The 9,161-nt window shown below is 42.0% G+C and overlaps 1 pseudogene; it reads right to left on the bottom strand.

Annotated features, from left to right (window-relative positions):
- Positions 1–4,314: 4,314 nt before the first annotated feature.
- On the bottom strand, positions 4,315–5,231 carry LOC105001939 (annotated as a pseudogene).
- Positions 5,232–9,161: the final 3,930 nt, after the last annotated feature.

The raw sequence follows: 9,161 nt of genomic DNA, 5'->3' as shown, positions 1-9,161 counted from the left end.
GGTTTTTCCTGTGGTCATGTATGGATGTGAGAGTTGAACTGTGAAGAAGGCTGAGTGCCGAAGAATTGATGCTTTTGAACTGTGGTGTTGGAGAAGACTCTTGAGAGTCCCTTGGACTGCAAGGAGATCCAACCAGTCCATTCTGAAGGAGATCAGCCCTGGGATTTCTTTGGAAGGAATGATGCTGAAGCTGAAACTCCAGTACTTTGGCCACCTCATGTGAAGAGCTGACTCATTGTAAAGGACTCTGATGCTGGGAGGGACTGGGGGCAGAAGGAGAAGGGGACGACAGAGGATGAGATGGCTGGATGGCATCACTGACTTGATGGACGGGAGTCTGAGTGAACTCTGAGAGTTGGTGATGGATAGGGAGGCCTGGAGTGCTGCAGTTCATGGGTCACAAAGAGTCCAACACGACTGAGCAACTGAAATAAACTGAACTGAAATTGACATAGAATGGCTTGTTATGCAGCGACAGCTAACTGATACAATAATCCAAATGAACAGAAACAAGAGCAATTGTAACAATCTACAGCATTTTTTTTTTTTTTTTGGTATATGCTCTTATATTTGTGTAGAACATCCATGGTCATTCCATTACCCAAGATTATTTCAGGTAACTATAATAACAATTGACTATTTTCTAGGAAACTAGAAGAGGTGGACAGACATTGCTGTTAGTACAGAAAAACTGGTGTATCTGAATCATATGACTGGGCAGGATGCCAGCCTCTCTTGTGGATCATCCTCTGATCATGAGGAAGGAAGAGACTCCTGAGTTTGAAAGACATGAGAAATGGATGAATTGATGTTGTTCACTCATCATCTTTGTGAACTGGTGACACATCAGGAAAGAGCAGATATTTCATAAAACAACTGAATGAATCATGTTAGAAGGTAGCAATAGAAGTTTTCAAGCACAAACAGGACAAAAATAATGTGACAAAATGTAAAAGACAGTAACAAACCCTTCACCTCAATTAATAAAACCTGTCACTTGTGGGGAGACATCTTATCAGTTCTGTTCAGTTCAGTCGCTAAGTTGTGTCTGACTCTTTGAGACCCCATGAATCGCAGCACGCCAGGCCTCCCTGTCCATCACCAATTCCCGGAGTCTACCAAAACTCATGTCTGTTGAGTTGGTGATGCCATACAGCCACCTCATCCTCTGTCGTCCCCTTCTCCTCCTGCCCCCAATCCCTCCCAGGATCAGGGTCTTTTCCAATGAGTCAACTCTTTGGATGAGGTGGCCAAAGTATTAGAGTTTCAGCCTCAGCATCAGTCCTTCGAATGAACACCCAGGACTGGTCTGCTTTAGAATGGACTGGTTGGAGCTCCTTGCAGTCCAAGGGACTCTCAAGAGTCTTCTCCAACACCACAGTTCAAAACATCAATTCTTCAGTGCTCAGCTTTCTTCACAGTCCAACTCTCACATTCACTGGAAAAACCATAGCCTTGACTTGGTGGGCCTCTGTTGGCAAAGTAATGTCTCTGCTTTTGAATATGCTATCTAGGTTGGTCATAGCTTTCCTTCCAAGGAATAAGCATCTTTAAATTTCATGGCTGTAATCACCATCTGCAGGCATTTTGGAGCCCCAAAAATAAAGTCTGACACTGTTTCCATTGTTTCCCCATCTATTTGCCATGAAGTGATGAGACCAGATGCCATGAACTTTGTTTTCTGAATGTTGAGCTTTAAGCCACCTTTTCCACTCTCTTCTTTCACTTTCATCAAGAGGTTTTTTTGTTCCTCTTCACTTTCAGTCATAAGGGTGGAGTCATCTGCATATCTGAGGTTATTGATATTTCTCCAGGCAATCTTGATTCCAGCTTGTGCTTCTTCCAGCCCAGCATTTCTCATGATGTACTCTGCATATAAGTTAAATAAGCATGGTGACAATGTTGCTGCTGCTAAGTCGCTTCAGTCGTGTCCAACTCTGTGTGACCACAGAAATGGCAGCTCACCAGGCTCCCCCATCCCTGGGATTCTCCAGGCAAGAACACTGGAGTGGGTTGTCATTTCATTTTCCAGTGTATGAAAGTGAAAAGTGAAAGTGAAGTCGCTCAGTCGTGTCCAACTCTTTGCCACCCCGTGGACTGCAGCCCACCAGGCATGTACCCCTTTTCCTATTTGGAAGCAGTCTGTTGTTCCATGTTCAGTTCTAACTGTTGCTTCCTGACCTGCATATAGGTTTCTCAAGAGGCAGATCAGGTGCTCTGGTATTCCCATCTCTTTCAGAATTTTACACAGTTTACTGTGATCCACACAGTCAAAAGCTTTGGTATAATCAACAAAGCAGAAATAGATGTTTTTCTGGAACTCTCCTGCTTTTTTGATGATCCAGCGGATGTTGGCAATTTGATCTCTGGTTCCTCTGCCTTTCCTAAAACCAGCTTGAACATCTGGAAGTTCACGGTTCACGTATTGCTGAAGCCTAGCTTGGAGAATTTTGAGCGTTACTTTACTAGCAGGTGAGATGAGTGCAGTTGTGTGGTAGTTTGAGCATTCTTTGACACTACCTTTCTTTGGGATTGGAATGAAAACTGACCTTTTCCAGTCCTGTGGCCACTGCTGAGTTTTCCAAATTTGCTGGCATATTGAGTGCAGCACTTTCACAGCATCATCTTTCAGGATTTGAAATAGGTCAACTAGAATTCCATCACCTGCACTAGCTTTGTTCATAGTGATGCTTTCTAAGGCCCACTTGACTTCACATTCTAGGATGTCTGGCTCTAGGTCAGTGATCACACCATCGTGATTATCTTGGTCTTGAAGATCTTTTTTGTACAGTTCTTCTGTGTATTCTTGCCACCTCTTCTTAATATCTTTTGCTTCTGTTAGGCCCATACCATTTCTGTCCTTTATCCAGCCCATCTTTGCATGAAATTTTCCCTTGGTATCTCTAGTTTTCTTAAAGAGATCTCTAGTCTTTCCCATTCTGTTGTTTTCCTCTATTTCTTTGCATTGATCACTGAGGAAGGCTTTCTTATCGCTCCTTGCTATTCTTTGGAATTTTGCATTCAAATGAGAATATCTATCATTTTCTCCTTTGCTTTTCACTTCTCTTCTTTTCACAGTTATTTGTCAGTCCTCCCCAGACAGCCATTTTGCTTTTTTGCATTTCTTTTCCATGGGGATGGTCTTGGTCCCTGTCTCCTGTAGAATGTCACGAACCTACGTCCATAGTTCATCTATCAGATCTAGTCCCTTAAATCTATTTCTCACTTCCACTGCATAAGGCTTTAATAAATAGATGTACAGCATGAAAAAGAAACATTGTGCACAGTCACCAAATGTGTGACTTGACATTTTGCCTCCTAATGGGTCGTCTTGATCATACCAGTCCAATTTATTCCAATTTGTCTTTCCATGTAGATTTCAACTGGAAGACACATATTTTTTTTTTGGCCAGTGACTGTGATAAGCATTTGGACATCAAGGTGAATAACTGAATAAAACCAGGAGAGCAATTATAAAACACATGTTTGTAATGTGAGTGCTAGAAACTTAGCTTTTGATTTCTGAGGCATTCACTTCAAAGACAATTATGGCAAAAAATATATTGCCAGCAGCTATGTAACACAGCTACTAGACTTGTATCCAGTGACACCCCCCCCCCACCCCGCCACCCCAACAATGAAGTCTCTTTTAGATTTACCCCCTGGATAAAGAGAACTTGTGAACTTGTTTCCCTTCTGTTCAGTCACTCAATCATGTCCAACTCTTTGTGACCCCATGGACTGTAGCCCACCAGGCTCCTCTGTCCATGGGATTCTCCAGGCAAGAATACTGAAGTGGGTTGCCCTTCCCTTTTCCAGGGGATCTTCTTGACCCAGGGGTCAAACCTGGGTCTCTTGCATTGTAGGCAGATTCTTTGCCATCTGAGCCACCAGGGAAGGGTGGATGCTGCTAAGTCACTTCAGTCGTGTCCGACTCTGTGCGACCCCATAGACAGCCTCCTACCAGGCTCCTCTGTCCCTGGGATTCTCCAAGCCAAAACATTGGAGTGGGTTGCCATTTCCTTCTCCAAAGCCTGAAAATGAAAAGTAAAAGTGAAGTCGCTCAGTCGTGTCCGACTCTTAGCGACCTCATGGACTGCAGCCTATCAGGTTCTTCCATCCATGGGATTTTCCAGGCAAGAGTACTGGAGTGGGGTGCCACTGCCTTCTCCAAAGGGTGGATGAGCACACTTTAACTGTGTGGAAGAGTTGAATTCATATAAATGGAAATTCTAGAAAATAAATAGAAGGAGTAAGTCCTGCTCTTCACCAATCTGATCAAAGAATTTGGCTCTAAGGCTTTGAACCCTACAGTTATGGGCAGTTCTTGGGCCCAAGGACAATTGCCCCTTTTATAGCAGCCATCCCAATGCTTCTTTTCAGAGCCCTGTTTATGTCTTTGTTCCTCAGGCTGTAGATGAAGGGATTAAGTATGGATGTAACCACAGTGTACAATTGTACTTGAGTGTGAGCTGTTTGTAGCAACAGAGCTAAGGTACGCTCCTAAGGCTGTACAATAAAATAAGGAGGCCACTGAGAGGTGAGATGCACAGGTGGAAAATGCCTTATACTTCCCCTGAGCTGATGAGGTTCCATGTATGGCAGAAACTATCTTAGAGTAAGAGTATAGGATACCAGTGAGAGAAACACCATCCAAAAATGGCAGCTGCAAAATACATCACTATGTCATTGAGATACACGTCAGAACAGACAAGTAGGACCACCTGATTGAGTTCACAGAAAAAAAGGGGGGTCTCCAGGATTCTACAGAAGGACAGCCACAACATCAGTAAGCTTAGTAGCAAGGAATTCAGTACACTCATCATCCAGGACACCAGGACCAGCAATCCACAGAGCTGAGGGTTCATGATGACTGTGTAGTTCAGGGGGTGACAGATGGCCATGAAGCAGTCATAGGCCATCACTTTCAGGAGAAAGATGTCCAACCCTGCAAAGAGCATGAAAAAATACATCTGGGTGATGCAGCCTTCATAGGCTATAACTTTGCTCTGGTTCTGGATGTTCTACAGCATCTTTGGAGTGGTGGTGGAAGTGACACAGATGTCTACAAAAGACAGGTTGGAGGGGAAGAAGTACATGAGGGTGTGGAGGTGGAAGTCTGGGCTGACAGCTAGGACGATGAGCAGGTTTCCAAATACAGTGATCAGATCCATGGAGCGGAAATGTCCAAAATAAGAGAGGCTGCCATTCTGGTTCCTTTGAAATTCCCAGAAGAAGAAATTTTGAAATTTGTGTAGCATTCCCTGGTTCCACGTGGAAGAGGTGACTTCCAGGAGACAAAAAGTAACACGATCAGTTTCTCAACTATGTGGTTTGTAAGAATAAGATAAAATAGAATATATAAAACACAAAAGAAAATATCAGTGTGCATCATACATAGCAAGAGTTTTTTTTTGTTGTTGTTGTTCTTTTTGTTCAGATATGTCTGTACGTGTGTGTTCGAATGTGCATGCAATGTGCATGTGTGCGAATTTCTTGCTTGCCTGTGTACATATGCTGGATCACATGTAAAAAGCATGTTGTGCTCTGGGACACAATCTGAAATTTTTTTAATCTCTTGAATTAAATGGAAGAATTGTTTTTGAAGAAGATAAGTTTCTGCTGATGGAAGAAGAATGTGAATAAAGAGTTCAACGAAAGAGGAAAATTGCAGAGAGAACAGGCAACAGTGTGTTCATACTCAAGGGACCACACACTGACTGCACTTTTCCCCTTCACTTAATTATTGTATCCACATCAGACCACTGACTCAATTTTTATGAGTGAGTAAGACTGGAGCTTTTCTTACTTTTCTTATGTGGCATCTTTCTTTGTTATTCTTGGCCTTTCAGTTTTGATCTCCTTTTGACAAATCCAGTGGGTCCACACTACTCCTGTGTCAGATTCTCTTCCCACATGCAAAGACCTCCCCATAATATGCTCTATAAAGTCCTACATACCACAAAACCTACATTTTCCTTCATTTTATTTATATCTGAGGACACTTGGTCATACATAAATTTATTTTACTGTAATCTTTCTCCACTAAAATATTAGCTCTAAATGGACAGGGACTTCATGCTTTGTTCACTATTAATGGGCTTGTCAGGTAGCACAGTGATAATCTGCCTGCCATGCAGGAGATGCAGGTTTGTTCCCTCAGTCAAGAAGGTCCCCTGGAGTAGGATAGGATATGGCAACCTGATCAAGTATTCTTGCCCCGGAAATGCCATGAACAGAGGAACCTTGTGGGCTATAGTCCATGGGGCTGCAAAGAGTCAAAAATGACTAACTTGCCGGGGTCCAGCCCCGGTGGATCCAGGGAATTCGAAGCGGGGACGGTGTCGGCGAGGATCAGGAAACAACTGCTTAATTAAACTTTAATTAAGGATATAAAGAGTAATAGAATAAGGATAGCTCAGTGAGGAAATTCAGTGGAGAAAAGAGGCTGAATAATTCAGCCAGAAGGTGAGACAAAGAACGACATGGGGAGACCATGTTTCGGTGAACAAGGTCCGCAGTTTATTTTCCAAAGTAGTTTTTATACCTTAAGTTATGCATAGAGGATAATGGGGGAAGGGGTAGAGTCATGCAGTAAGCCAGGCTTTCTTCCTGCAAACTTATCATATGCAAAAGTTTAGGTGATTTGCATCATCTTCTGGCCCGGAGGCCTGTTAACATTTTAAGAAACTTATTTTTCTCTAAAGGTGATTATTCTAAAGTCAGGCGCCAGCCTCCAAAAAGCATTAGATAAAGTTGCATTCCTACAGAGCAAAGGTGTGGTGGGCTATAACAAGAAAAAGAATTAACTCAAGGGTCCCAGGATACAAACATTAAAGCTACTACTTACACCAATTATATTAATCAATACACTGCCAGGGACACAGCAGGTAAGGGATATGGAAACTTAGCAGCAAACATTGGCCCAACAAGTGAAAATCCCTTCACCAAAACAATTTCTAATCAATCTTTTAACTACTCAAAGGAATCTGTGTTTAGACAGTTTAGAACATCTCCTGCCTCTCACAGTTGGGAGGCTCTGAACAATCACATGTGGCCGGAAAAACCTATTCAGGCAGGCTAGAGGATTTTCAAAGGAGTTTGTAGGTTGAAACACTGTCACACCCAGGAATTATTAACTGGAGCTGTAAGCTAACTCTTTTTTCAGAGAGAGGTAGTGGGGGCCAGCCCCCCGTAAAGTCAGAGGTGTAGGTGAAAGCACAAAGCAGAAAGTAGGCAGACTCTGGTTTTGGGGGTAGATGCTCGAGAATTTCCAGGGAGACTCCTGAGGCTTGATCCCGCCTTTGCATATGCCAAGCCTCCTTCCTCAAGACCTTTGCCAGGGGCGGAGCTCGCTCCCCGCACTAACTGACTTTCACTTTTCTTTTTTTTAAAGCATAAATAGATTCAACCATCCTTATGAAAAAGATAGAAGAAATATTTGAGTGCAGAAACACATGTTCCACAAGAGGGCAGAAAATGTTATTTACAAAATTGATCTAGTCACAAAAGGCAATTGTAGTACTAGGTGAAAATGGGAAATAAGATGGCAATTTATAGAAAAGGTGGTTTCTTATTTCTAAGGATGTTGAAGAACTTTGTGTGTGTGAAAAGCAATGAGAGGGAGGACAAAATGTGACCGACTGATAACTTTGTTCACTCACAGTTTTTAAACTCTCACATAACACAGCAAACACATTATACACTACACACATATAAGATTTAAATGGCAAATATTAATAGGAAGCTTCTGTAAAAATTGTAATTCTTTGTTTAGAAGAATGCAAACCGTTCCCCCCTCCCGCTCCGCCATGAATATAGAGACTGGAATAGGGAATCCAGATTAGTTGAACTAGTTATAGCTAAGAGCAGTTTGGGTGAAATAGTGCCACAGAAATGGTGGCTGACACACTTGTGTAGGGGAGGGGGAAAATAGGGAGAAAAAAGCTACATATTTCTCTGTTTTCAGCAAGAAGAATTGACAAAGTATTAAAAATACACCTCATTCTCCTGGTCTTCCACATGCTGTAGTGCAATTCCTTTCCTTTCTGAGCTGGAGATGAAATAAATTGTAAAGAAAATGATATAGCAGAACAAAAAAGAATAAAAACATCCAGACACCAGTAGGTAAAGCAAAACATGCATAGACAGTTAGCAACAGAGATAGCAAATGGCTAATAAAAACTGCAAATAAATTTAGCTTTTCAGGTAATGAAATAATTGCAAAGATAAACGGTTTATCATATGTCTGTTTGTATTTTAAAAGCATATTTCCCTAATGAATACTCAGTATGAAAGAAGATTTGGTAATATATGTGTCTCAAGAAGTGTAGTTTTCAGGTAGTAGATACTTCTATTGATCTGGATCCTCCTAATGAATACAGAACAAGCTCAAATACACCTCATCTTAAAAATTTCAGAAAAAACAATTACTTCACTGCAAACCTCTCCTGACCAAATAGTTTATTTTCCTACTCCCCTAAACTGCAATAAACTTCTTGGAAATGTTCAAATTTTAATGATACCACTGGGCTCCCCATTTTTTCCTGAGTCTCATCCAACTAGATTTTCATTCCCATTACTTAGTTGTCAACAGCAATCCTTGAATTGCTGAATCCAACAGATATCTGTCATTTAAAAATATTTAATAAATTGATTATGAATTAATAAATCAAACAAGAAAACAAACATGGAGTTTTCTCGGCTCTGGGTCAGCTGTTTGTGTTCTCAGGTGACTTCAGGTACGTCTTGGGTTTCATTCTCTCCAGCTTTCTCCTCCAGTGTCTGCGGGGCTCTTGGACTCACCTGGATGGAAAGGCAGATTGGAAGGTCTCTGTGTGGAAGTTCAAAATTCCTCCCTGGATGGTGGATGGTGGAGGCCGAAGCTCTGTCTCCTCACAAGAAAGAAGGAAAGAGTGATGCATTGGTCCCTGAGCCAGACTTAGGAGTCCAAGTGCAAAAAGTATCCCTGCTGCAGCTCAAGGTTTAACATGATTAGATCTTGCAGTAGTGGAGATATTTATAGCTCTGTATATGTTCTGTATCTGCTCATTATACCTCTTTATCACATTTTCCATTATTGCTTGAATGTTGACTACATCATTTCCTCAGGGGAACCTGTTTGGAAACAATGGATTCCCCCCCACCCCCCAAACCCCCTG

The sequence above is a fragment of the Bison bison genome, unplaced genomic scaffold, assembly GCF_000754665.1.
Source record: "Bison bison bison isolate TAMUID 2011002044 unplaced genomic scaffold, Bison_UMD1.0 scf7180017864386, whole genome shotgun sequence".
NCBI classification, from domain to species: domain Eukaryota; kingdom Metazoa; phylum Chordata; class Mammalia; order Artiodactyla; family Bovidae; genus Bison; species Bison bison.
Note: the sequence above shows the minus strand (reverse complement) of the source record. Positions and strands in the feature narration are given on the sequence as shown.